Here is a 26148-nt window from a genome sequence, read left to right as displayed (position 1 = left end):
CCACATCTAGATTAGATACGTCACAAAGGCAGATCCAATTGTCTTCCATACTCCATCATGTTTGTGAGAGGTTCAGGGTAGGACTGAGCCTTGACAGTAGACATTTTATTAACTTCATAAATCAATGTTCCAAATTGGTTGACCTGAAATTTCCAGCCCAACACCTTGGGAAATGGCTGACCAGGAATATTTCTTGTTCAATAGGATAAGTTTAAGACTTAGTACAATTTTTTTCTCCATGCTTAACATTTATTTTTCAGTAGGGGTACAAAGGAGTTGCCATTTAACAAAGCAGTTTATGCGTACAAGATATCTTGATGAATGATAATTCCCAAGTCTTTAAACAATTCATACCATCTATGAATGGAAAGGAATGGTGATATTAATGTGACAGAGACTAATTAAACTCTCAGTATAATGCTATTGGGAGGGAAGACAGATGAAGGAGACCCTATTTAAGGAGAAAAGTAGAGGAGAAAGGGACTACAGACTACAGGGACTACAAATTTAACTGTAGTGTTTCTGAGAATCACCCATCCTTCAGATGGACAAAGAGGTCTTAGGATATTGGTACTCTAAGAACTTCCTCAATCACACATATACATACACATTTGTACACACACATGCTGTGGAGACTAATAAGATTTTTCTCACAAATGGTGTCTTTATTCTCACTTCAAAAAGAAGAGTCTAGGGAAGGATATTATAGCAAGGTACATATAGAGGAAAGAGTAGGAAGGAGACAGATACTCAATGTATATGCAAGAAAGCAGAAAGAGAAATCTGTATGTGGACTAGAAGCTTCCTTCTACCTATGTTAAAGTGATACACTTTAGTGCTTGGCTGGAATGAATGCTTCAGAAACTTTGAAGACAATCTGAAAGGCATCAAGGAATGTTTGAACAAAATTCACCAAAGTCTTGTCTCAAGCAGGAGATTCACAGGGAGCTTCATTAGATGGAGATGCAACTTGAAACATTAAAAAAGGAAGATTGTATCAATTTGGAACTTAAGGATTCAGATACAGAACCCAGGGACTTTGCTTGCTTAGAATTTGCCTAAGCTATATAGGCAAAGTGCCTTTGCTTGCAACTGAATCCTTCTTGTTATTGTTTCCTGCTAGTAGGGAAAAGAGAAAGAACACAAAATCCCTGACTATTCCATGTAGAGAGGAACTTCCTCCTGTGTCCTATTTCAGAATCATGTTTCTGAGAAAAACCAGAAAACAAACACTTGTAAAGTTTCCTAAAACTGGTCTTTCCCCTGGGTAAGTTGTTCTTCAAGCCTGAAAGTTATCCCCCTTTTCCCAGAACTCCCAGGACTCCAGTGTACTTTTCTTAAACCATTTCCACACTCTGTCTTGTGTTGTAACTCACTTTATGTGTCTCATCTTCCTAATCTTTCTTACTCAACAAAATATGCTTCATTTGGTCTTAGTAATGAATTATTCTTACCTTTTAAGGCATGATAATGATGTTACAAATTTTAAGAGCCCTTATTTTCTGGGCATATATTAAATTGTATATGGATGTTTCATGATAGGCTATCTCAGATTTATTTCAAAGTGATCCTGGGTGAGGATGAGGGAAATGGGTAGCTAATATCGAGGGTGTAGAAGAATATGCTCACAACTTTAAAAGAACTTTTCAATGTTTATCCTTCCATGAGATGAAGCATGCAGGGAAAAGAAGTAAAAAGTACCTAGAATTTACTCTCTTGGTAATTACCAGCATAAAATATGCATCATTAACTTCAGTTCTCATGTAGCAAGCCAGATCTCTAGGCTGGTAATCACCAAGAGAGTAAATTCTAGGGTTTTTTTTTTTTACAACTATGTAAGAAGATGAATAGTTAATTTACTCTACAATAGTAATTTACATTATTTCTTCCATCTTGCCTTCCTATTCCTTTTCATTCAATTATTATGAAAGGGCCACAGTACAGATAAATTGTTTCAGTATTTCTTTTATACTCTTGTTGTTTCTTGAATGGCATTTTTATTAGTGCATATGAATTAAATATGGAGTTGCACTGTTATTTCCACATATGCCTATAATGTACTTAGATCAAATCTCTCTCTTTCTTATATCTTTCCCTCCAAACAACTTTAATATATTTCATTATTCTATTTTTATAATGCATAAAAGGGTGACAATCATATTTGTACCCCATAATTCTTTCCTTCTGTTTTCCCCTCCTTTATCCTTCCCTGATTTGTGCTCATGTGATTCATCTTTAAGTCTAGATGCCACATGTACTCTTACATTTTTTTGAACCCCAAAGAGCTTTTGTAAATTCTAGTTGTCAAGATTTACTATATTAGCAGTTCAAGTCTAGATGTATAGCATTTAACATAAATAATATTTATTGAGAAATTGCTTTGTTTTCCAAAACATTGAAGATGAATAGCACAATTTTGTATATCACTAAACATTTTAATGTCTTCTTAACAGAAGACAGCTGGATCCTCACATCTGTTTCTCTCCTCAGTTTGTTGTACTGTTGCATTCAAATAGCTCCTGGAAAGTCCTACTTACATGCTTGCAACAATGATAGGGAAAAAGCCCAGCTAATATCTCTGGGTTTGCATTAGTTCTTTGTTGTTGCTGTATCAAATTACCACCACACATCTAGTCAATCAAAATAACATAAGTATATAATCTTTTTTTTACCTTCAGGTATCCCTTGAGAAGATTTCAAGGGATTTTGAAGTCCCCAGACCCTATTTCAAAAGTACTATTCTCTGTAATCCTTATTAAGTATACACAGTTGGCAAAGCAATTGACAAGGCACCCTTTAAAATAGAGCAATATAATTTAGAAGTTGGTTATATCTGAATTCTACTTTTTAACTACTAACAAGTGATGTCCTTCCATTCTTTGATGTGAGAAATAATAAATCTAACCTTTATACAATGTTGGCAGCTGTTCAAATATTTAAAGAGTGCTGTGATTCACACTCTCCCATGGCTTTTCATTTCTGCACATTAGACATGAACAGATCCTTATGAGAGAAATTATAATGATAGTGACATCAGAAATTATATGTTCTTCCCAAACTTTACTCCATGGCCCAGGCTAGCTTAACTTTTCCCCAGACCTACTGTGATGCTCTTTAATGATCTTCCCTTACACATTGTCAGGAAAGTCATTTGTGTTCAAGGATGTATCACGTGATAAAAAGGTTTCTTGAGGGAATGTCTTTCATTCATTAGTTCTTACGTTGTACATTGGGAGGAGAGGCAGCCACTCAGCCATTAATCAGAAACATAAATAGATCCAGAATGCCTCCCTGTGAAGGAGGAAAGGAAGCTTACTTACCAGGCACCCTATAACAATTCAGAAACTAGAGCTTATCTTGGAATCTTTGAATGGGGTTCAGAAATCCTGGTATTATGCTTAAAGTAGAGCCAAGAGAAATTCTGTCTGAGCTCCTGTTTGTAACCTGAAGAATGATGCTTCTTCTGCTAGGATGAAAGGATAAAGGATCTGAGTAGGGGCTCACATGGAACCCAAGTTTACCCAGGGCCTTAAGAGCAGAGGAGGATATTTGGGGAATTTATGCAAGAGGTCTGTCTTACCTGCAGGGATCTCATCTAAAGAGAAAGGAATATAAGAACACATCTGTGAGCAATATGACACAGGGTGAGGGAAGAACTCATGAACTTAGAAGAGTTCTGAGTCCTAGAAAGAAAGACTACTTTTTTTCAAAGCAAATAAATGCAAAGCACTGTTTCATAGAAATCCTTACAAGAACAGAACACCCAGTGTAGCATCACACTGGGTCCACCTTCTCCTGAATACCAAAGGAGGGTGGGAACAATGCCTGGCTTTGCCAAAGAACAAATCGCTGTTTTTACTCATGAGGACCTAACTGAAGACTCTAGTTGAGCCCTAGTACTCAATGCTAGGCAGTGACAAATTTAGCAGGGAGTGATTGTTAAAAGTCTTTCTACAAGAACTGGCTAGCTAAGTTTTCATCATGGGAATGTCGAAAGATATAGGCTCCCTGGAACATCCTAGAAGCTGAATGGAAATATCTTTCTCCTCTGAACTTGACAGCAAGAGAGGCAATCAACAGACTATTAATCAAAAACATAAAGATCCACAAAACGTATTCAGGCAAGGGGAAAATGGGGAAGATGCTGGCAAGTCAGGAACCAATGCCTATCTTGGAAATCTAAATGGATGCAGAGCTTTGAATGGAAACCAAAGGTCCTACTGTTGTGTTTAGAGTTGATTCAAGGTAAGTTCCATTTGGGCTCCTTTTATTACCAAAGAATGGTGTGAGCTGAGGAAATAGGGGATTTATCTAGCCTGCCACTTTCACACCTCTGTTGGAGAAAAAGAATCTTGGTTTCCCTATATCCCATTCTTTCCGACTATCATAGTAATCCTTGAAATGTCAGAATCTTTCCTCGGTTGATGAAAATTAGCCTTTTTCCCAAAGCACTAACACTTAATATCTGCAAATACTTTAGTCATCTTGCATAGAATTGATTTTCTTTCTTGAAATCAAATCTGTTTACTATTAACAACTTATGAACATTTTAGCTCCAACCTAATTAGAAACATGCGTAGTGTGAGAAAATAGATATGGCAATTCATTCCTGTTACTCCCTAATGAAGTCAGATGAATATCCTGATCTTAGCATTCTGATGGCTTAATTACATACATGGCACTGATTATCAAAACGACCACAAAATTTGATTTTTTAAATTCATTTGTTATTGTAAAGTTGAGGGGTTCAGGTATTGAGTAATGAGTACAATTCTTTTTGAACTCTCCTCTTCACTTGCTCTCTCCCAGTTTTTCCCTCCCTCCCCCACCCCAAAGTTTGATTTAAGAAACAAAATTCTCATCCAACAATTATACAACACTCATTGTGGTCCAAGATTAGAAAAGTCACTTTAAAAACTGCTTCTCTGCACCCAATAAAAAAAATTGTTTGGTTTCACGACCTTCTACACTAAGATCCTCCCTTCCACATTCCCATCCTTATTTACTGACGCCTCTGACACTTTCTTAGTGTCTACTGTGGCAAATACTGGAGTGTCCCCTATCCATGCTCACCTTTGTTCTGGTCTAACTCTTCTTCTTCCTAGACACTGGGTAATGTGTTCTGATGTCAGCTTAGATGTGATTTGTCCTGCCCAGTTTTTCTGACATTGTATGATTGGCATTGACCTCTGTTACTGTTTGTGGTCACGGGTCATTTAGTGTTATACCACCACCAGAGTCCTGTGGGTCCCTAACTTATTCCCAGACACATTTTACCACAGTCATTCTCTACCGCACTAAACTTGGTCAGTCTGCCAAGACCTTTGCTTCCGTTGTAGGCTCTTCTCTCCCTCCCTCCCTTCTTCTCTACCTCCCTCCCTCCCTTCTTCTCTACCTCCCTCCCTCCCTCCCTCCTTCCCTCCCTCCCTCTCTCCTTCCCTCTCTCCCTCCCTTCCTTCCTTCCTTGCTTGCTTGCTTGCTTGCTTGCTTGCTTGCTTGCTTGCTTCCTTCCTTCCTTCCTTCCTCTCATTTCATAAAGGTCTGAAACCTCTCCTGGCTTCCTCTCTATTTTCCCTCACCAGTGTTTCCTCCAATAAAGCTTTCATGTCTGATTCTATCTTGGCATCTGTTGTTTAAAAACAAACAATTTAGAAAAACTGAACATTTTAACCTTCCTGCTTTATTTTTCGGGGTACTCTCTTTAGGATCCAAATCCTAACCATACCTCCTCCAGCTCTCTTCTTCCTGCCTCGTAATTAGATTTTTTTTCCTTGGGTGAGAGAATGATTAACATTATCATTCTATAAACAATTCAACTTTATTGTTTATTTTTGGAACTCTATAATCTAGCTTCCAACTTCCTTTTGTACTTTGAGAAGTCAAGCCTTTGGAATTTCAGAAAACAAAACCTCCAAATCAAACAAATGAAACAAAACCTCTTTTCTTCTCAGAGACACTGGCTCTTACATTCATTCCATACTATGTGCTCAACAATAATCAGTTCAGAAATTCTGTCTACACTTTGGTTTTGAGATGTGTTCACCCTAATTTTGCAGGCAGTACAAGAAAATCTATCACTTATATTTATCACTTATATTTCAATGAAAGGAGAACTTCAATGGTGGAAGATAATTAAAGTCAAAGAATGCACCAAAAAGAAGTAGAAAATGTGTTATTGAAACATCACTTCATTAAAATCAAGATCACTGAAGTATCATTTAGTGTATTTTAACATCAAAGAACTATATTATCATCTAGATTTACTTCCTTTCTCAGGGTTTAGAACCCAAGAGGAAGGCTAGCAAGCTTTGGGTAATGCATAATGAATCTGTAGGTAATGATTCTACCTAATTTTCCCATTTCATCTATTTTTTCCTATTTTCACTTGTTTTAGAGACACGAGCTCAACATTATGAACCTTGTGTTTATAATGAGAACTATAATAAGTCAGTTTAAGATTTTCTTTTGAGAAAGATGGGTATGTATGAAGCGAGGATCCGTGTGTTGGTTTTGGAAGAGTGGAGTTATTAATTTTGGCCTTGAAGGTATTACAAAAATGCCTTAAATCTCCCAAGAAATAATCAGAAGAACAGTGCATATATGTATATATGTGTGTGTATATGCCAATATGTGTTTGCATGTTGTAGGACTGTTAGGGGAGTAGCTTTGTGAGAAACGGAGAATTGAAACCTTCTTTATGATACTGATCTTGGTGATTTTAGCTTACCCTGTAAGAGAGGGAGACTATGAGGGACTTCTTCCATGATAACCATTAAGAGATTCAAACAGTGGTATTTTCTTCTTTAGTGTGGTTAATCTGGTTTTCTTTCTGTTGAAAATGTAACTTTGACAGTAGTCTTTAGCCTAAAGAGAATGAATAGATGAAGTAACAGTGAGATAGAGAATGGCTGTGGGCCAGGCTTTTCTGGTACCCATCCCCCTCAAAGGCCAAGTCTCGGATTGGAGTAAACAGTGTTTTGCTCTGCTAGTAAAGGGTAGCGGAGTAGCACTCTCACTTAGAGCATCTCTGTGCTCCCAAGGCACAGAAGGAAGGAAGTAGTGACCACCGCTGAGGAGGATCAGTGAAGGCCTCAAAGGAGGAAGATGAACATTTCATCTACATCCAGGCCCTAATATAACGTCTCAGTATGCTTGGTATAACATCTTAAAGAAGCATGTCCTTTAGAGATGAAGTTTTACCTGCATGGGAGGCAAACAACTTAGATGTGGATAAACATCTTTTGTGGTGACTTATGGACAAAATAAAAGGGGAAATACACAGAGTACATTTTGTTATTAAATCCCATATTTCCATATTCATGTTTTTATTACATCCCTTCTACCAATTTACCATACTGAAATACTTCTAATGTCATGACCGTAAAGATAAGAATAATCCAGAGAAACAAAGATCCAAAAGCCTTATTTTTTTATTATTAGAGTCTTCTGTAACCTCTAGCACAGGCAATCATTTTGAAAGCCTTGATCTCAGTTGTGAAAGCTAAGCATGTAAGAAAGAAGAATATTTGTCCATATTTCTCTATTTACAAACACATGCTTTCAAAACCTCTCTTTTTAATATTAAAATCTAAAGCTAATATAGAGATAGAGGGGATGGAGTTTACAATGTAAACTCTAACATCTGGCAGAATCTATTGATTTAAGACAAAATTTCACTATCTAAGTGCTGGTGTTAGTCTTTGATTCTTGTTGCTCTCTCTCATGTGATTGAAGCTGCAATATATGAATATGTGTTGGTGGGCAGCAGGCAGAAGTGAATGGGAAGGTGATAGAAACTTTGTATATTTGAATTTCTGAAAGCTTTTTGGGTCTTATGTCCTAGATGACCTTGAAACTGTAGGATACAAAGCATAGGTTAAATATATATATATATATATATATATATAAGGTTAAATATATATATATATATATATATATATATATATATATACCTTGCCAGTTATGTTTTTTAAAGAAGAAAAAAGAAGACAAAAAAAGTGGTGGGACTGTGGAGTATTTAGCATCATCTCTGATCTTTCATTAGATGCCAGTACAACTCTCTCCTACAGTTATAACAACCAGAAATGTCAAATGCTTCCTGAGGAATGAAATCACCACAGTAAGAACTACACCTATTGAAGTAAATTTGAGTTGGTTAGAGCACTCCTTTCCCTGTTACAGAGACTGTGGTATTAAAAAAATCTCTTTAAAAAGGTAAAATCATTGAGACTGAAGAAAGGGTACCAGAGGAGACAGACTATTGGACAGCGATTTTCCTCGGCTGTAATTTTGTTCCCTGGGTTGGATTTTTGTTCAGGTTTTAGATTTTTTTCTATCAGGATTTATAAAGCACAAAAACAAAACTAAGACATCACATCTAAGCAATGAATTGCCTACCTAGGAGATAATCCAGATAAATATATGAAAAAATAAGTCTCCTAAACAACAGGAAATTTTAAAAAGGCAACACATAATTCTAGTGGCCTGGGCTTAGTCAGGTTTCGGAGAAGGCAGTGAGCAACGCTAGTTTCACTTAATGTGCTCATTAGTGGGCTGCTGAAAGCCAGTGTAATAGTCTGAATGCAAAACATACAGCCAGCCCAGCAAGCAGTTTGAGCCCCAGACATACAAAAAAGTGTCCAAGGTAGAACAGAATACAATGAAATTTATTTGGCAAGAATATCAGCTAACGCATTAAAAAATACACATAATCAAATAGATGCTATATAGACAATATATACATAATAGAGAATAGAGAATAGATACATAAACATCGTGAATGTATGTAGAGAATGAACCTTGCAAAATGATCTTCAAATAAGGAAGGGCAAAATAACTTCCCTTTGTGGGAGCCCTAAAAAAACCCACAATAACTTCATTCTTTGTGCCTTTAAGACCTGGAAGGTGAGGTAATATCTGGAATTTAACATTTTACTTTTGCTTTTGCTTATTCCAGGTCTGGATAAACATAAATTATTTGGTAAGCCTTCAAGCGTTCAATTGAATGAGCATTCACATATTTGGTAAACAACAATAAAGATGGGAAAGACAGACTATTCCAAGAGCTGCTTTAAATGTCCAGTGAATAAATGTCCACTATGAACCTCTTCTTAAAGGTTGATTTAGAAGGGACTTTCACTCTAGTGATTAGAACCAGGTTAAATTAAACAAATAGAGTATTAATTAGAGCAAGGAAAAATGAAATTTAACTGAGATAAACAAGTCCCAGGTAACCTGAGAAACATAAGTGCAGACCCAAGAAATGGAACAAACTGAGTGTGGCATTTACTGAAACTTGCAAAATGAGTGAGAATAGGGCCAAACTTGAAAGGCAGAATCTCCCTGTAGAGAAAAACTCCAGGATAGTCATTAAAAGGAAAAATTCCGGGGACTGGGAAGGTGGCTCAGTGGTAGAGCGCTTGCCTTGCATGCATGAGGCCCTGGGTTCGATTCCCCAGCACCACATAAACAAAAAGAAAAAAAAGCCGGAAGTGGCGCTGTGGCTCAAGTGGTAGAGCGCTAGCCTTGAGCTGAAGAGCTGAGGGACAGCGCCCAGGCCCAGAATTCAGGCCCACGACCGGACTCCCGCCTCCCCCACCCCCCCTGCAAAAAAAAAAAGGAAAAATTCCAAGGCTGGGAAGGTGGCTCAGTGGTAGAGCGCTTGCCTTGCATGTGTGAGGCCCTGGGTTCGATTCCTCAGCACCACATAAGCAAAAAGAAAAAAGCGGGAAGTGGCACTGAAGAGCTGAGGGACAGTGCCCAAGCCCAGTGTTCAGGCCCCAGGACCGGGCCCCCCCCCCCCCCCCCCCGCCAAAAAAAAAGAGGATCCAAAGCTAAAGACTTGAAGTAAATTTTGGGTTAAACACCAGGTTACTGGAATTCTGTAAATAACAGTAAAACTCAGAGCCAGAAAACCTGGAAGGTGGTTTGATTTTGGGGGGTGTGATAAGTAAGAAATTTGGAATGTGGTTTTTGCTTTGAGGACTTATTACTTTGTTTATAGAGACTGTAATTGCTATTTCACTAACTTGCTTCTTTGATGGGAAGATTTGGGGTGAGGACTTTCTTTGCCTTGTGACTTATCACCTTGGTTATTGGAATGACTGGAATAATAATCGCCATTTTGTAATCACTAACTCCTAGCTCTGCTTCTGTAACTGGCTTCTTTGCCAATCAGGAAACTACCACTGGCCACCTGAGAGTGACCCCCCTCTCCATGGATCTTGCCTTTAAATACCCTGAGCTATTTGATTTTATTGTTGTTCTTCACTGTCTTGATATAGTGAGGGGCAGCTGCTATGGCAACAAAGACTCCTAGCTTAATTGACTGAATGTTGGGGTATCTCATTGGGACATCAGGGTACTACCTAACAAGCAAAGCAGCCATTAACAATACAGTTATGTCATCTGTAACAGATCTGGGAGAAATTGTACTAAAACAGCTTTGTAAGAGAGATGCTGATTTTATCCATTTGAGGCACTAGAATTAATAGGAATAGATAAGGTTCCAATATTTTAGGTACTGAATATGCCATTAGCGGGAGGAAATTCTTGAAAGACAACAAAAAGATATCACACTTTTCATCGTACTCACTTCAACCGAATGCTAAGGATCAATGTATACGTATACATGCATCTATCTGTCTGTTGTCTGTCTATCGTGTGTGTCTTTCAGTTGGTCTACTTATCCACCTACCTGCTGCTATCTATTGATATCTATTTCTAATCAAAGAACTGTGTCCCTGTATGACATAGATCTTAATCTCTGTGTTTATTAATGGGTCTATGCTAGAAGTCCCCTTCTCCTTCCCCTTCCCCTTCCCCCTTCCCCTTCCCCTTTCTCTCCCCTCCCCTCCCTTCCCCTTTTCTCCCTTTTAGGGTTGCCTGCAAAGCATATACTCTATTACTTGAGCCATGTCTTCAGTCCCCTTTCGCCTTAGTTTCAAGGGTAGAGAGTCACTTCATGGCCAGGCTGGCCTAGTCTGTAATCCTCCTATTTGTTTCCCATGTCATAGGGATGACAGACATGGCCACTGCACCCAGCATTGTGCTTCCTCTGTAGCTGGGATAACAGGCGAATGCCACCTCGCCCAGACATTGAGTGATGGAATCTCAAGAATTGTTCTGCCTGGGCTGGCCTCAAATCACAATCGTCCAGGATCCACCTCCAAAGTAGCTAGGATTACAGGGGCTTGGTTGGGAAAGGGGGCATCAATTTCTTATGAAAGGATTTTTAATTTAATCCTGAAAGGAGAACTTCAAATGTAGGAAGTGATCTTTGGAAGTGAGCTTGTAAATTTCTTTATCACAAAATTTAATATGAGTCACCAATATTTCCTTTTTATGTGTATATATTATGAAAATTTCTAACACCTCCAAATTATCCTAGAAAATTATACTCATTATACATAGATTTATATTTAAGATAATCATTTCAGGAATATGTATATTCTGTATAGTAAAAGTCATTTGTCACTCTTGTATCATCAAATATCTTTTAAAAATTTAATTATGTGAATCACTGTGAAATTCCTAACTCTTGTGCCAAATAGTTTAGCAAGAGCTTAGAAAGACGAAATTGTTTCCCCTTTTGATACTATGATTTGACTTGATAGCTATGATTCCGTGACAGTATGAAGTAGCTAGCTTCTGTGGGGAGGGCTTGTGGGAAGGGGATCAGATTTGCAAAAGCACTCAAGTACATGAAATCTTTTCTTCAAGTTCTAACCCATTCTCTCACTTTCTTTCTCACACTTTCAGAGCCTCTGATTTTCATAGTTTCTGTGTTATTACCTCATCTAAAAAGTAGCTGGCATACATTTAGTGACATTTATATAGCCCAATACAGTTTTTCCAATCAAGCTATAGTAAAACAAAACAACAAAAAACAAACCTTTGGCTCTTTATCAAAAGAATATGTGGTCCAATGTTTGCTGTTATGCCAATTAGGCCTGAAAATTAACTAATAGTAGGGTGTTTATTTAATTTTCAGTGTGCTTTTTGAAGTGGCTAACTGAGGACAAGTCATTTAAATGAGAAAGAATAGGGGATCTCCCAGCAAGTAAAGCTAGAGATTCTTTGTCCTAGTTAGGGCTGTTTGTGGTTGCTTAAGACTTGGAGGATGGTCTAGTATATACTTCAGGCATCATGAATATTTCTGATGAGGGCTCAGAGAAGGGGATTCAAAGAATTATCAAAAAGTCAAAAGATCACCCAGAATGTGGCTAGTAGAGAGCTTACAAAGAAGCTAATTTAGCAGAGTAACAATACTGCTTTGTTGCTAACTTGTTTCTGATGTTTCTTATTTATTTTATAACTTAAGTTGTGTCACTTTAACCTGTTTCCCAAAGGTTGCAGTGTTTAGTCTTCTAAGCTATTTCCTCTTGGTATAGTCTCAGAGGTGCAAAGAGCAGAGGCCCGAGTAATAGTGGTGTTCTAGCACCCAAGCAGAAATGACCACCACATTCCAATGATAAAGTAGAGTACAAGTCTGCACTGTGTGTGAAGATGAAAATGTGAGCTTCTTTGATCTTGTTTAATGATTAAAAGTTATTTCCAATAGGACCACGCCTTCTGTATATTTCTGGCAGTAATAAACCACCTGAGGTATGAAAGAACAGAAATTTCCATGTAAAAGGGTTCTATGATGTAAACAACAGACTTTATGTTTTACTAGGTACACTATTTTGCTTCTCTTTGAAGGCTTAAAGATGAACGAGTGTTAGCATTTGCTGTAGTATGTTGTTGCTATTGCTTTTCATCTTTTGCCAATGTGTTTAAGGATAGGGGAGCAACATTTAGAATGCAGGTTGAGGAGAATTTATTTCTGTGTAAGTATTTCAATCTTTTGGTTAGATCTGTGTTACAAGTTAAGTTGACAGTGAAATGTCCATCACAGTCTTCTTGGACAGGAGGTGTTATTTGGAGAGATTCTGGAAACTTCAGGAAGTAGGGCCTAGGTTAGAAGTAGTAAGTGACCTGGGCCATGCCACGGAAGGTTATAACCGGTCCCCAGTCCCTTCCCCTTTCCTGCTTCCTGTCTCCCATGATGGGAGCTACTCTGCCATGCCTCCTTATGGTAATCAACTGAATTCTGTGAAACCAAGAGGAAATAAATTCTTCCTCCCTCAAGTTCTTCTCTTAGGTAGTTTGTTCAGCACTACACAAAAATAACGAGTGTAGAATATCCTCAAGTCATCTCCTGCCTAATAAGAGAGAAACTGAAGTGGAGAGTGAAATGTGATGAATGCAGCATAGCTTAATAGAGATGATTAAAATGTAGACTGGTCTTTGATTAAGCACACTTGTGATCATTTTCTTCTTATCTGAACGTCTATTTAAATTGCCTATAATACCCGCAGTTTTCCTGTTAACCTATGGTCATCCTAGCATTTTTAATCTAACTCTTAACTCCTCAAATCAATGCTCATGTCAGGTTTCTAAGTCTGTAGCTACTGACAATTACAGTACATTAATAAAACCATGACAGTCTGAGAATAAAGGTTTCTCAGAGTAGGTAATTATAGTTCTTTTACTTCAAGAAATCCTAGAATTTATTTGAACAGCCATTCTCATTTTACATGGAAGAAATGAGACTCAGAGGAATAAACGATTTTTCTATCGCAGGTTCTACAGTCAACTTTATTCTGAGTCCAAAGTTGCTCTCTATACCATGTTTCTGCCATATGCAAATCTGCGCTCATTAGCCATCACTGCCAGGTGTGCCAATTGCAAAGAAAATAGCATATGTAGATCTAGGACAGATTAGGAGGTAAGTGTTGCCAGCCTTGACTGAAACGGTTCTTGTTCCGAAATCTGGGACTCAGGTGTGAGTATAAACAAATTATTTCATCTCTCCAAGCTTTAGTCCTGATCTGAGAAAATGAAATTATAATCTCATCAGATTTAAGGGTTACTTTAAGAATGAAACAAGGCTCTGGCACAAACAAGGCTCTAGATAATATGTTTAAGCTCTGTGGCTACCATTTTCTCAGTTTATCTCAATGGTAAAGCATCTAGGAGAGAAAAATGTTAAGCCTGGACTCTGAATTCTTGAGAAAACAGGTAAAAGATTTCTTAACAACATGTTTTAGGTTGAAGTCTTCTAGAAACTGATGCTGAAGGAAAGGTTTGAGCGTAAATAGCTAGCCTCGATGGTGATCTCAAAGAATGTCTGTGGATTAGCAGACAAAGAGATAGGTGTAGAAAGGAAGCGTACTGTCCAGCAGGTTGTTCCTGGGAAGGGCTGAGGCTCAATTTATGCAGAGAACTATGTGCAGCTGACAAAGAAGTTGGAATATGTCCTTCAACCTCAGCTGTGCCTGACCAAGAGCTACTTTTGGGAACTCTAACTCTGTGACACTTCCAACCTGTCTTACACATAGGTGAAGAAAAAAAAATGCATGGAAACATACATCAGTTGTATGCGATCTGTGTGATCTTGACCAGTAAGTGTAACAAGAATATAAGAGATATGAGTCAGCATGTCTTGTGATAGAAATGATAACAATGATAAAGCACTGGGCCTTAGAACATGATTTATAAAACTAAATAGACCTAATATCTAATAAAATGGATTTGTTGTTGTTGTTGTTTGGTTGTTGTTGGTTGTTGTTGTTGTTGTTTGTTGTTTTGTCAGTCATGGGGCTTCAACTCTGGGCCTGGGCGCTGTCCCTCAGCTCTTCAGCTCAAGGCTAGCCTTCTACCACTTGAACCACAGTGCCACTTCTGGTTTTCTAGTGGTTTATTGGAGGTAAGAGTCTCATGGACTTTCGTGCCCATGTTAGCTTTGAACCGCGATCCTCAGATCTCAGCCTCCTGAGTAGCTAGGATTACAGGCTTGAGCCACCAGCGCCCAGCTGTTGTTGTTGTTTTTGTCAGTGCTAGGGCTTGAAGTCAGGGCTGGGTCCTGTCCTTGAGCTTATCAGCTCAAAGCTAATGCTCTACCACTTTGAGCCACAGTGCCACTCCTGGTTGTCTGTGGTTAATTGGAGATACAAGTCTCACAGACTTTCCTGCCCATGTTGGCTTTGAACCATGATCCTCAGATCTCAGTCTCCTGTATATCTAGGATTACAGGCATGAGCCACCAGTGCCTAACTTGAAGAAATAGGTAATGCTATTTTATATCCTTAGAGCAGAGAAGATGGCCATGGGGCTCCTTTTGTATATGACCTCACATGTACCCAGCTTCACATCATTGCTTCGTATTTGTAGTATGGCTTTATTAGAAATTATTCTAAAACAAAACAGTAAGCTGTTATCTCTGTGGTGCCTGTTTTCTATTCGATACACAATGCTCAGATGTCCATTAAGTTGGTGGAAACAACAGCCCAAAACTTGGCTCTATTTAAACATCACATTCTTTAAAAATTCAGTTGTGAGTTGTGTGCTTACATCTACAGTTTGGAGCCAGCCCAAGGCAGGGGCTCATCTCCTATAACCTCCAAAAATGTATGAAGTCTACTTGTAGTTCAAGTGGTAGAATACTAGCCTTGAGCACAAAAGCTCAGGGACAGCTCCCAGACAGACCCTGAGCTCAAGCCCCAGGGCCAGCATAACCCCCCCCCCCCCACACACACACACACAAACTCACATACACACACAAGTCAGTTGTGGACTAATTGTGAGTGGGCATAGAAAGATCATATAGACAATACTGGAAGAATATTAATATAGGGAAAGTTATGAATCTAACTCAAAGTTCAGAATAAGTTCAAGCTGTTAACTCTGGCATATGCTTTTGCTTGGGACCAGAGTGAAGGGTGGGAAATTTTTAAATTACCCAACATGTTTTCCTATTGTATTTGGAAAGATGTCTAGTGTTTTTTTTTTCTGGTTTTATTTTTTTATTTTTTATTTTTTACTTTTGACGCTAGTTGGGAGTATTTCTGGGATACATTTACACAGCTAAGAATTAAAGCACGCTGGAGACTTCATCCTTCCCTACCCAGACTTACTAACCCTACTAATTAGTAAAAGAAATTAGTGGCATGGGATATAGTTACATTCATAACATGAATTGTTATAACCACAATTTTTATTTCTTCAGCCCAAGTTTTAAGTAGAGACATGTCAATGACATCTTATGATGACATTTTAATAAGATAGAATACTAATAACTTACTCTGATATTATGAAATGTATATACATTTGGTTTACCTCCCAGTCTCTTGACACAGGACTCCTGGAACCCTTGAAAGTTCCAGAATTCTGTGTGTCCTTGTTATGCTAATACACTCGCAGTCTTTGAGTAGTTTTACATTGGGACTGGTCACGCCATAGTTCAAGGCATGAGTAGAGGGTAGGGACTTTCAGGCCCATTCCTCAATTTCATATGTTCTTTGTGATATTTTTTATAACAAAACTGTCGATGTAAATGTTTCCATGGTTTTCAGAACCACTTGAAGTTAGTTACACTTGATGGCAGGGGACCGGAACCTTGATGGTTAGTCAAAAGTTGGGTGTTGGAATTGTGACTAGCAGCTGAAGTCGAAGTAAGTCTTATAAGCTGAGCCCTCTAACATGGGATCTAAAATTATTTCCCCAGTAGAAAATGTAGAATTGAACCAAATCAGGGCTCACTCATCTGGTGTTCCCTCCAGAACTTGTAGCTAGTGGGGACAAATATCCACATACATTTTGCTGAACACAGATCAGAAACGTGATCTGCACTGTGAATGAATCATAGGCCACATTAAGTGTGATTTTCTACATATGTATTTTTTTAGAAGCAGCTTTTGTGTAAAAGTGATATATTAGACTAGTAATGATCAGTCAGTATACTTGTTATGGAAGTCAACACTTAAGAAAGCCAATTAATTTCCTTTTTACTAAGTATTGGGACAGTAGAATGGTAAACCCCAATATTTTATGTGTATTTAAGAACATGGAGCACTGTCTTCTCTTGGGCATTCATAAGGAGAGCTAGGCACGAAGCTGCATCTGATCCATAATATTCTTCAGCTCCTTGTTTACAGATCAACCACTGGTAAAGTCAAATAGGCACATTAGGTATGTTTGGTTGCTTTAGAAGATTGCAATCAGTTAATGGGTTATTAGAGAACTATTAAATATTTGGTTGGTGACTAAGAAATCAACCAGAAAATGATTAAGTTCCTTATTTTATTTTTTAATGGAAAAAATATTAAGCAGGGTTTGGCAAACTATGCCATATGGGCCAAATCCAGCCCATCATCTGTTTTTATAAGTAAAGTGTTTTGTTGTTTTTGTTTTTGAACTTTTGCCATGCTCTCTTTTCATATTATTTTTGGCTGTTTTTGCCTAGGATGGGTTAGGAGTGTTGTGACAGAGATCAATGGCCTTTCCATAAAAAATGTTTACTATCTGGACTTTTCCAGAAAAAAATTGCTTACCTTGGTGTTAGATATGTCTTTAATTTTGGTGCAAAGTATGCTTGATTTTAGTGCAATGAGACCACAAACATTGGCTTCTCTGGCATATATACACATTAGCATTCTTTCATGATATTCACTCTGGTTTTTCTTCTTATAAACAAATATTAGTAGTCACCACAAAGATTGATGGAGAAGTCTAGGACATAATTTGTTAGGAGTCCATTGAAATCATTACAGTTTGATGTTCTAATTTTATAGATCAACAACATGAGACCCAGACAAGCTAAGAAGTTTTCCCAACAGTACTCAGCTCATGGCAGAAATAGGACTCCTGAGGAAAAACTGAGCAAAATTCTTTGTGCTGAAACCCAGTCCCTTCTGATGAAAAGCAGATCCTAATAACTTTGTTCTGTCTGCATTCTGTACTGGATAAATTCAGTTATCAGACACAATAGTACTCAACCTTTAGTGGCTTCAGAATTGCCTAGAAGATGTGTTAAGATAGAAATTGATAGGCTTACTCCCTCCTTACAGCAAAGCTTCTGATGTACCAGGTCTACAGTAAATCTCAATAGCTAACTCTTCTGATACATTTTCCAGGTAATGGTGCTGGTGGTCCAAATAACAATTTCCAGGTCTTTGCTTGAATACATCTAGTACTGATTACTTTTCATTGTTTTCATGTGTAGGCATGCAACTCTAACTCTGAAACAAACATTGTCTGTTCATAATGTATACATATGATAATATAGATCTTGCAGCAATCTGTTTCAAGGTGATTATGTGTGTGTTGGGGGGGGTATTAGAGTTTGAAGTCAAGATATTAGACTTGCTAGGCAGGCATTCTACCACTGAGCTACACCTCTAGCCCTAAGGTGATTCATTTACACTGTTGTACTGCACCAATTTAAAGAAGAAGAAACAAGAACTATTCAACCAAAGAAGGAATAAGAATCATGCCATCATTATTAAGTGTAGTAGGGAAGCAAAGACAAATACAAAGGACATATAATATAGAAAAGTTTTTAATTTGTAAGCCTATGTCAATAGATAATGAAGTAGGGGGGCTTGTGACTTTGGAAGAGAGATGAGATATTGTTAAGTTGTCAGGATTTGGGGATGTTCTCAATATTTTTAGGTGAATGATGCATTAGGTAGTGAATCACAGGACTTAGACTGTGAGCAACCAGCTGGTATTATCTCCCTTTCTTACAAATCTAAATTGAACTCAAAGTGTATAGATTCACATAAATATTTATTCCATTAGAAATTTGTATTAAAAAAGCTCAGTTGATCTTATGCTCATAAATTCATGAAACTCCCTTATGTTACTATTTTTGACAACAAAAAAGAACACAATTGCACTAAACACCTGATAGCACATAACAAACCAGAAAGAAGGCAAAGAAAAATACAAAACTCTAGATTTCTTATGGAGTAAAGGCAATATTAATAGAGTAAGGAGTAGAGTTTTGTTTTTCTTGGATGCTTTGTATTTTGTTGTTTTGCCTTTTCTTGGGGGGAAAAAGGAGGGTACATAAATCTCTAAAGATTAAATGTGAACTGGGCAGTGATGAGCAAATATAATTCACACTCCACCCTCTCAACCATCATCAGCAAACATGATTGAAGTGGCTTCTTGCAAGAAAAAAAGTCCTAAAAAATTAGGGCTGGGAAAATTCAAACCTGATGTGTCTCATTCTTTCCAACTTCTCTTTGGCCTCTTGCAACACTTGACTTTTCCTCTCCATCCATGCCCGCAGATTACTGGAGCTCTGGCATTGTGGTATCCCTGGATGATCCTCCTGGGATTACAAAGCCCAAGCTGGGCATGACTGATTTTGAGTTTACCCCCACTCCTCCTTCTGCCCCCAGTTGCTCTTTCTTTGGACTTCATTATTTCTGTCAAAGTTTTCATCATTGTCCAGTCACACAAGCTCAAAACCTCAGAGTGAACCCTGCCAACACTTCTTCCCACTCAAATCCAGCTTGTTCCCAACCTTCTCAATTCCTCCTTTATAATGGCTTTCCCTTATGTCTTTCCCATGTGGCTATTTGTGTGTCACTTTCTCCCCATCTTCTACCCCTAGATGTCCACTTCAAAACCTTTCCAGGCCCAGTGGTGCAGAACCTGATCAGATATAGAGATCCTGTCACCAGCTCTGATGCCTCTTAGCTTGGTGATCAAGTAAGGTTAAATTTGATCACGTTCTGAACCTCAATTCCATCATTTCATTTCTAAAATTAGGAAGAATAGTACTCACCCAGAAGCTGTGAGGAGGGTAAGAAATACACACAGTGTGCTTAGAGTCTAACATATAAATGTCCTCCAAGAGTGGTTATGTCGATTAACATTTAAAAAGAGAATTTTCTGTGTATCTTCAGTTTACTTCAGTTTAACCTTTATACTAATTTTGTATGAAATTATTTCATTTACTCAAATAATGTCATCAAACTATATAATTTTAGGTTGTACAAATTCTCGATTCATCCTGCTTTTGAAAATAAAAAAGGTCATATTAATAATCATTTGAAGACCACAGGGCTAATCTTGGAGTGTGTGGTGCAGGTCAGAACAGACTGTTTCTATTTGGGAAGGTAATTGCTATGAATTCTGGGTATCTCCCCACATTCTTGGTGAGTGGGCCAGGAGCATGAAGTTCCAAACACTTTGTCTGTTCTCCTCAGAGTTGTGTTCAGAGCAAATACCAGTGAGGGGTGAGGTAGCGAGTCCTCCTAGGGCAAAGATTAGTCTTATTTCATACTTGCTACAACAATACATACTAGATTCCCCAAGCTCCATGTTCCTCAGCTGTGATGCAAGCCTTTTGCATGTGTAGCAACATAAGACCTGACATTCAGATGGCATTGCTCATCAGCTCGTTGCACAGGGAGTAATGGATTCTTTGTCTCTGACACAGAAGACTTATGCCTTCTAGAAGATCAAGAAACATTAACATATTTGTGTTTTCATTCCTATTGATTCCCACCATGAGTATACTTTGTTAGAGTACAATTCTTCCTCTTTGCAAAGCAGAGATACTGCAGAGGTAGATGTCAAGTCTCTGGTCAAGTCTATGGAAATGTATTTTGTGTCATCCCTTTGTGTACCCAAAAACTTGTTGAACCTCAAATAAAAATATCTGTATCTGTAAACATTCAAACATACATACATACATACTCACACAATGGTCAATGTTTACTGTGTTCCAGATATAATACTTAGTGGTTTACATTCATTAACTCATTAAATACAACAATTCTTTAAGTTATGAATTCTTACTATTTTATGGTACTGAGTATTGAACCCAAGCCTTGTACTTGCTAGGCAAGCACACTGATGCTTGAACCATGCCACCAACTCTTTAGTTGGCGTGTTCATTTATTTTGAAAAAGGCTCTCAGTAACTTTGCCTGAACTGGACTCACATTTGTGATCCGTTAGCTTCTGCCTCGAGTTAGCAGGTGTTACAGGAACTTGTCACTACACCCAGCTCATGAAGTATCATTATGCATATTTTACTGAAGAAGAAACTAAATCACAAAACCCACCCAAAGCTCCATTGCAGGTTACTAATTCTATATTCTAATACAGCTAGTCTGAACCCTGATGCAATTTCATTTTCAAATTCAGTATAAATGTTACTTGCTTCTTTTTTTCAATGAACATGAAACAAAACTTATTACTGTTCAGATGAGCACTGTAAGATATGTTTAACACGTGGAGGCAGAACATATAGGACAGCCTGCTGTATTTGAATGCATGACACTAAGTAGAAAGAATGGCACCCAGGATGCACCTGCTTCTAACTATCCTCATGACCACTAGAAACAAGACTCAAAGAATGTCAATCTTTTGGCCATCAGCTGATGACTGGAAGGTAATCCTTGCAATGAATGAGGAAAAAACCCTGAAGAGAAAGAGAAAAGCAAGAAGTATTTTCTTCAGCATTCACAGTGTGGGGGAAAAGGTGAGGAAACACACACGCGCATGCGCACACACACACGAACAGAGAAGGCATCTTCTTTCTCAACAGATTATATGAGAGAGATGAGGAAACAAGAATGATCAAGACAATTTGTTTTTTGCAGTTCACAGTAAGGGAAAGAAATTTATTAAAGAAAACAGAAGCTGATATCTGTGGGATAAGTAACCTTTATCTTTTGTCATTTACTATGGGGGCTCAACAATTTTAGTCACCTTCTGAGCAGATGCATGTTTAGGGGTATGCAGTATGTTTAACTGATGAAAAATGCTAAGGAAGTACCTCAAGCAGTATCACTGGGATCACTGATGATAAAAACATACAGAAACCTCATCAAACATAAAAAGAATTTATTACAATAAGTCGACTATTTTCTGGGGCCGTGGAGATAGTTCTGTCACCTAAAAAGCAGAGAGCAATAGAAAAATACTGTGGCTTCTCTCCACTTCCAGAACACCCAACTCCTTCATAGTCTCTGATTGGCTAAGCTTAATTGGAAGATTAAAGAGAGGCTCAAAAACATGAGTATGTAATCATCAGTCCCTATGGGATCAAGCCCCTATGGGATCAATGAGATAATAATACATGTTTCCATCCAAAGAAAACCTATAAAGCTGTGGGCTGGTGGTTCACGCCTGTAATTCTAGCTACTCAGGAGGCTGAGGCCTGAGGATCATGTTTCAAAGCCAATCCCAGCAGGAAGGTCTGCGAGAACCTTATCTCCAATTAACCACCAGAAAACCAGGAGTGGTGCTATGGCTCAAAGTAGTAGAGCCTTGAGCAAAAGAGCTCAGGGACAGTGCCCAGGCCCCACAACTGAAGAAAAAAAAACAACCCAAAAACCTGTTAATTGATTTTTTAAAACATATATTATAAGAAAATGCCTTATTTGAGGATACTAGTTAAATGATAGTGCTTCTTTTTAAGTTTCAGTACATGGAATTTTGGTCCTTTCCATCTCTGCCTCCAAACTAGCTAGGATAACAGACATGAGCTATAGACAATCAGCTTTTTTTTTTTTTTTTGGTTGGTCATTAGTCTTGAACTCTGGGCCTGGGCACTGTCCCTCAGCTCTTCAGCTCAAGGTTAGCACTCTACCACTTGAGCCACAGCACCACTTCTGGTTTTCTGGTGGCTTATTGGAGATAAGAGTCTCACTGACTTTTCCTGCCTTGGCTGGTTTTGAACCATGACCCTCAGATCTCAGCCTCCTGAGTAGCTAGGATTACAGGCATGAGCCACTGGCCCCAGGCTTAGACATTCAGTTTTAATTAGCTACTTTTTAAATTTTTAAACTGGATGAACTCCAGATTCTATACTCCTACTCATTAGGACTTTTGCCTTTTCCTTGCTTGTAATTTAGGTACTTCATAAGGGGCGAAAGGCCCAACCTGTGTCATTCAGTTTGTAAAGAGGAACATGTCTGTATACCCAAACCAGAGGTCCCTATGGGAATGGTCAGCCACTCTGCTGCAAATAAACCCTGTCCTCTTCCCAGTCCTGCTTCTCTAATTCACTCCCTGAAAGCACTCCTAGCAAGCCACCTGCTTATGTATCTCCATTCCAGAGTCCGCGTTCTGGGATCCCAACCTATTGCATACATATTGTGATATCTTACAAGTCAATAACTAAGGAGATAGTATTTCAAGTTAAAAAAATAAAGTATGCACAGTTTAAAATTTGAGTATATCAATCATACAAAGTAATTGGTTCAAATACCTACCTCTATCTCTCTCTTCTTGTGTTTTTTTCTTTCTCCTTCTTCCTGTCCCTCTTTGACCTTCATAACAAGATCTCTAGTTCCATCCATTTTTTCCTGGCCATGATACGATTTCATTCTTTCTTATTGGCTGAATAAAATCCCATTTCCTATACATACTATATTTTCTTTATCCATTCATCTGTTGATGGGCACCTAAGCTGATTCAATAAACCTGGGGGTGTTAGGATCTCTAAAGTAAGCCAACTTTGATTTTTTTCATGTAACTATCCAGAAAGGCTCTAGTGAATCGTATGGTAGTTCTTTGTGTGTGTGTATTTTTATCAGGAAAACTGTACTTTGGTTTCTTTTGAAGTTCAGATTACATATCGCTGACTATCTATCCCTGCCTTGTTCAGAGGTCTCCCTAGGCCAGCCATTGACTCATGGCTTCTCCTCAGGCACATCATTGAAGATCTTATTTTAAGCTAGCCAGGAAATTGTGCCCAAACACCAGACTGGAGACCTTTAAAAATCATGTTAAAAACCATAGTAATTCAATTTCAGCTACTTTGGTTGTGTTTTATGCTCTATTTCAAGCTGTCACTTTTTAATCTTTACTGATTTTCATTCATTATTAAAAGATAAATGATGGTACTATAACCTTGATTCAATCAGGTGGACCAAATATGTGAGATGAAAGCAATGTAATGTTGGAAAGGCTACTGAATGAATAAAATTTTGCAGGATACAAAACAAGGGAAACAAGGAAGCCAAAGTTTTTCTCATTGCTACATGACAAATGAGTCTGATGTTGCTGCATGCTATGCCTCAGTCAACACATCCTTCTACAAAAGAAGCTTACTTGCCAGGTAAGTTTGACTCCAGGCATTTTAATGGTGCTGTGGCAGTATAAGATTTAGGATCTGGTAATACTGTAGCATATAACCTCCACTCAGGCTCCTAGCTTGTACATCTATTTTGTTTTTTTGGTGCCAGTCCTGAGACTTAAACTCAGGGCCTGGGTGCTGTCCCTGAGCTTTTTTGCTCAAGGTTAGCACTTGACCACTTGAGCTATATACGGCCACTTCTTGCTTTTTTTTTTTTCTGTAGTCAATTGGAGACAAGAGTCCCATACACTTCTCTGCCTGAGCTGGCTTTGAGACTTGATCATCAGATTTCAGTCTCCTGAGCAGCTAGGATTATAAGTGAACCATCAGCAATGTATATCTCTTTTTCCAAGAGATCAATTTGTACTTCATACTCCCCATCCATCAGTTTTACCTTATCCCCAAACCTTGAACATTTCTTTGTATCTTTGGTATAATTTTTTTTGTTGTTTTGTTAGAATGAAAACTTTAGAATGTGGGAGCTGACTTGCATTATGATGACTGTCTGTCTTGCTTATTTGCTCACAGGATTGTAAATTGTCTGGTTGGGAACTGAGGTTCACTTGTCTATCCTGCAGTTACTACACAGGAAATTGTAAGTAGTGCCTTACCAATAAGTAATGGCAAATCTAATAAGGACTGAACAATATTTAGCACTCAACAGCTCAAACTTCAGTGTTTTTTTTCCAATGAAGAAGCTTAAAGCTCTGAGTTGTAGTAAGTAAATTAATTATGAAAAAACAAAAATAAAATAAGCACTAATTAAATTGAAAAAATAACTCAAATATAAGTTACTTCCTGTCTCTTTCATGCAGTTAATTAAATCTAATTAGAAAGCAAATCACCCATGATTAACTGAGGAGTCTTTTTAAAAAGAACTCTTACAGGATGGCTTGTTGTTTTAAATCTTGTCTGAAAAACTTCCATTTCTGAAATAATTTCTTTGTTTTTTCAAGTAGAAAGTGTGATATTTTAGACTCCTTTGTATTTAAGGGAAAACACTGATTGCTTCGTCTTTTAGAAGAAGCACCTTGCAAGACCGATGAAATTCTACATGTGATACTAAATTGATCTTCAGGGATACTTCCCCCAAATTAACAGTTATGAATACTGTATGAAAACACTTTTTTATGACAATATGAATTTCCACAGAAGTTTTTAAGTGATATGCTAATAAAATAGATTCTCTTTCTTGATTACAGCTGTACTTTTTCTCACTATTATGTGTTTTATTTGTCAAATAAATCATCAAAATAACTTTTAGAACAGATGGAGTGAACTATGAACATAAGAGACAGAGCTGATTTCATGGATATAGGATCTTGGCATTTTCACAGGACCTATGCTTAGAAGTATATGACTACATGCTTATTTTCTTTACTTGCTAACACTGTCATAAAAGTTAATTTGTGTGTGTGTGTGTGTGAGCGTGTGAGCGCACACACATGCTGTATGCGCACACATGCACTGGTCCTGGGATTTGAACTCAAGGCCTGGTTACTATCCCTGAACTTTTATGCTCAAGGCTAGTGGTCTACCACTTGAGCTACAGTTGCACTTTTGGCTGGTAAATTAAAGAATTGTGGGGTCTTTCCTGCTGTGGGTGGATTCAGGCATAATCTTCAGATCTCAGCCTCCTGAGTATCTAGGATTATGGGTGTGAGCCCCTGGTGCCTGGCAAAAGTTAAATCATTAATAAGAGATTTTACCTTTTTTTGGAGGGGAAGGGGAAAAACAAATCATTTAAATAGGGATACAGGTGGACCCATTGCAACAATGAGATATACAAGTCGTTATGTCGAAAACGAACTTTACAACTTTGGTGGGGGAGGGGGAGGGAGGATTGTGTGTGTGGGGGTGTGTGCAGGGGTGTGTGTGGGGGAGGATGGGAAAGGGAAATAAAGGAGGAGGCTACAATGCTTGAAAAGAAATGTACTCATTATCTTGCCCATGTAATTGTAACCCCTCTGTACAGTATTTTCACAATAATAAAAAAAAAAAGAGATTTTACCTTTTATTTTTGTGCTGTGAGAAGTAAGCTTTCACAATTACAACAACTGTATACCCAAATGGAACCAAGAAGAACTAAACAAACTAAATAGATCAGTATCAAGTATTGAAATATAAATGGTAATAAAAGACCTCCCACCAAGAAAAGTCCAGGATGGATTCACAGCTGAATTCTATAAAGCTTTCAAAGGAGAACTCACTCCAATA

At 38.0% G+C, this 26148-nt stretch overlaps 1 long non-coding RNA gene across 1 annotated transcript in view; it reads left to right on the top strand.

Annotated features, from left to right (window-relative positions):
- Window positions 1-24518, top strand: part of LOC138840664 (uncharacterized) — a 49436-nt gene extending 24918 nt beyond the window's left edge. The window contains exons 3-4 of the long non-coding RNA XR_011376193.1: window positions 23789-23913; window positions 24460-24518. This is a non-coding gene — a long non-coding RNA (uncharacterized lncRNA). The remainder of the gene's footprint in view (window positions 1-23788; window positions 23914-24459) is intronic.
- The last annotated feature ends 1630 nt before the right edge of the window (window positions 24519-26148 follow it).

The sequence above is a fragment of the Dipodomys merriami genome, unplaced genomic scaffold (genome assembly GCF_024711535.1).
Source record: "Dipodomys merriami isolate MVZ:Mamm:240054 unplaced genomic scaffold, mDipMer1.0.p SCAF_30, whole genome shotgun sequence".
NCBI classification, from domain to species: Eukaryota; Metazoa; Chordata; class Mammalia; order Rodentia; family Heteromyidae; genus Dipodomys; species Dipodomys merriami.
The sequence above is the reverse complement of the archived record's forward strand: the minus strand, read 5'-3'. Positions and strand labels throughout refer to the sequence as shown.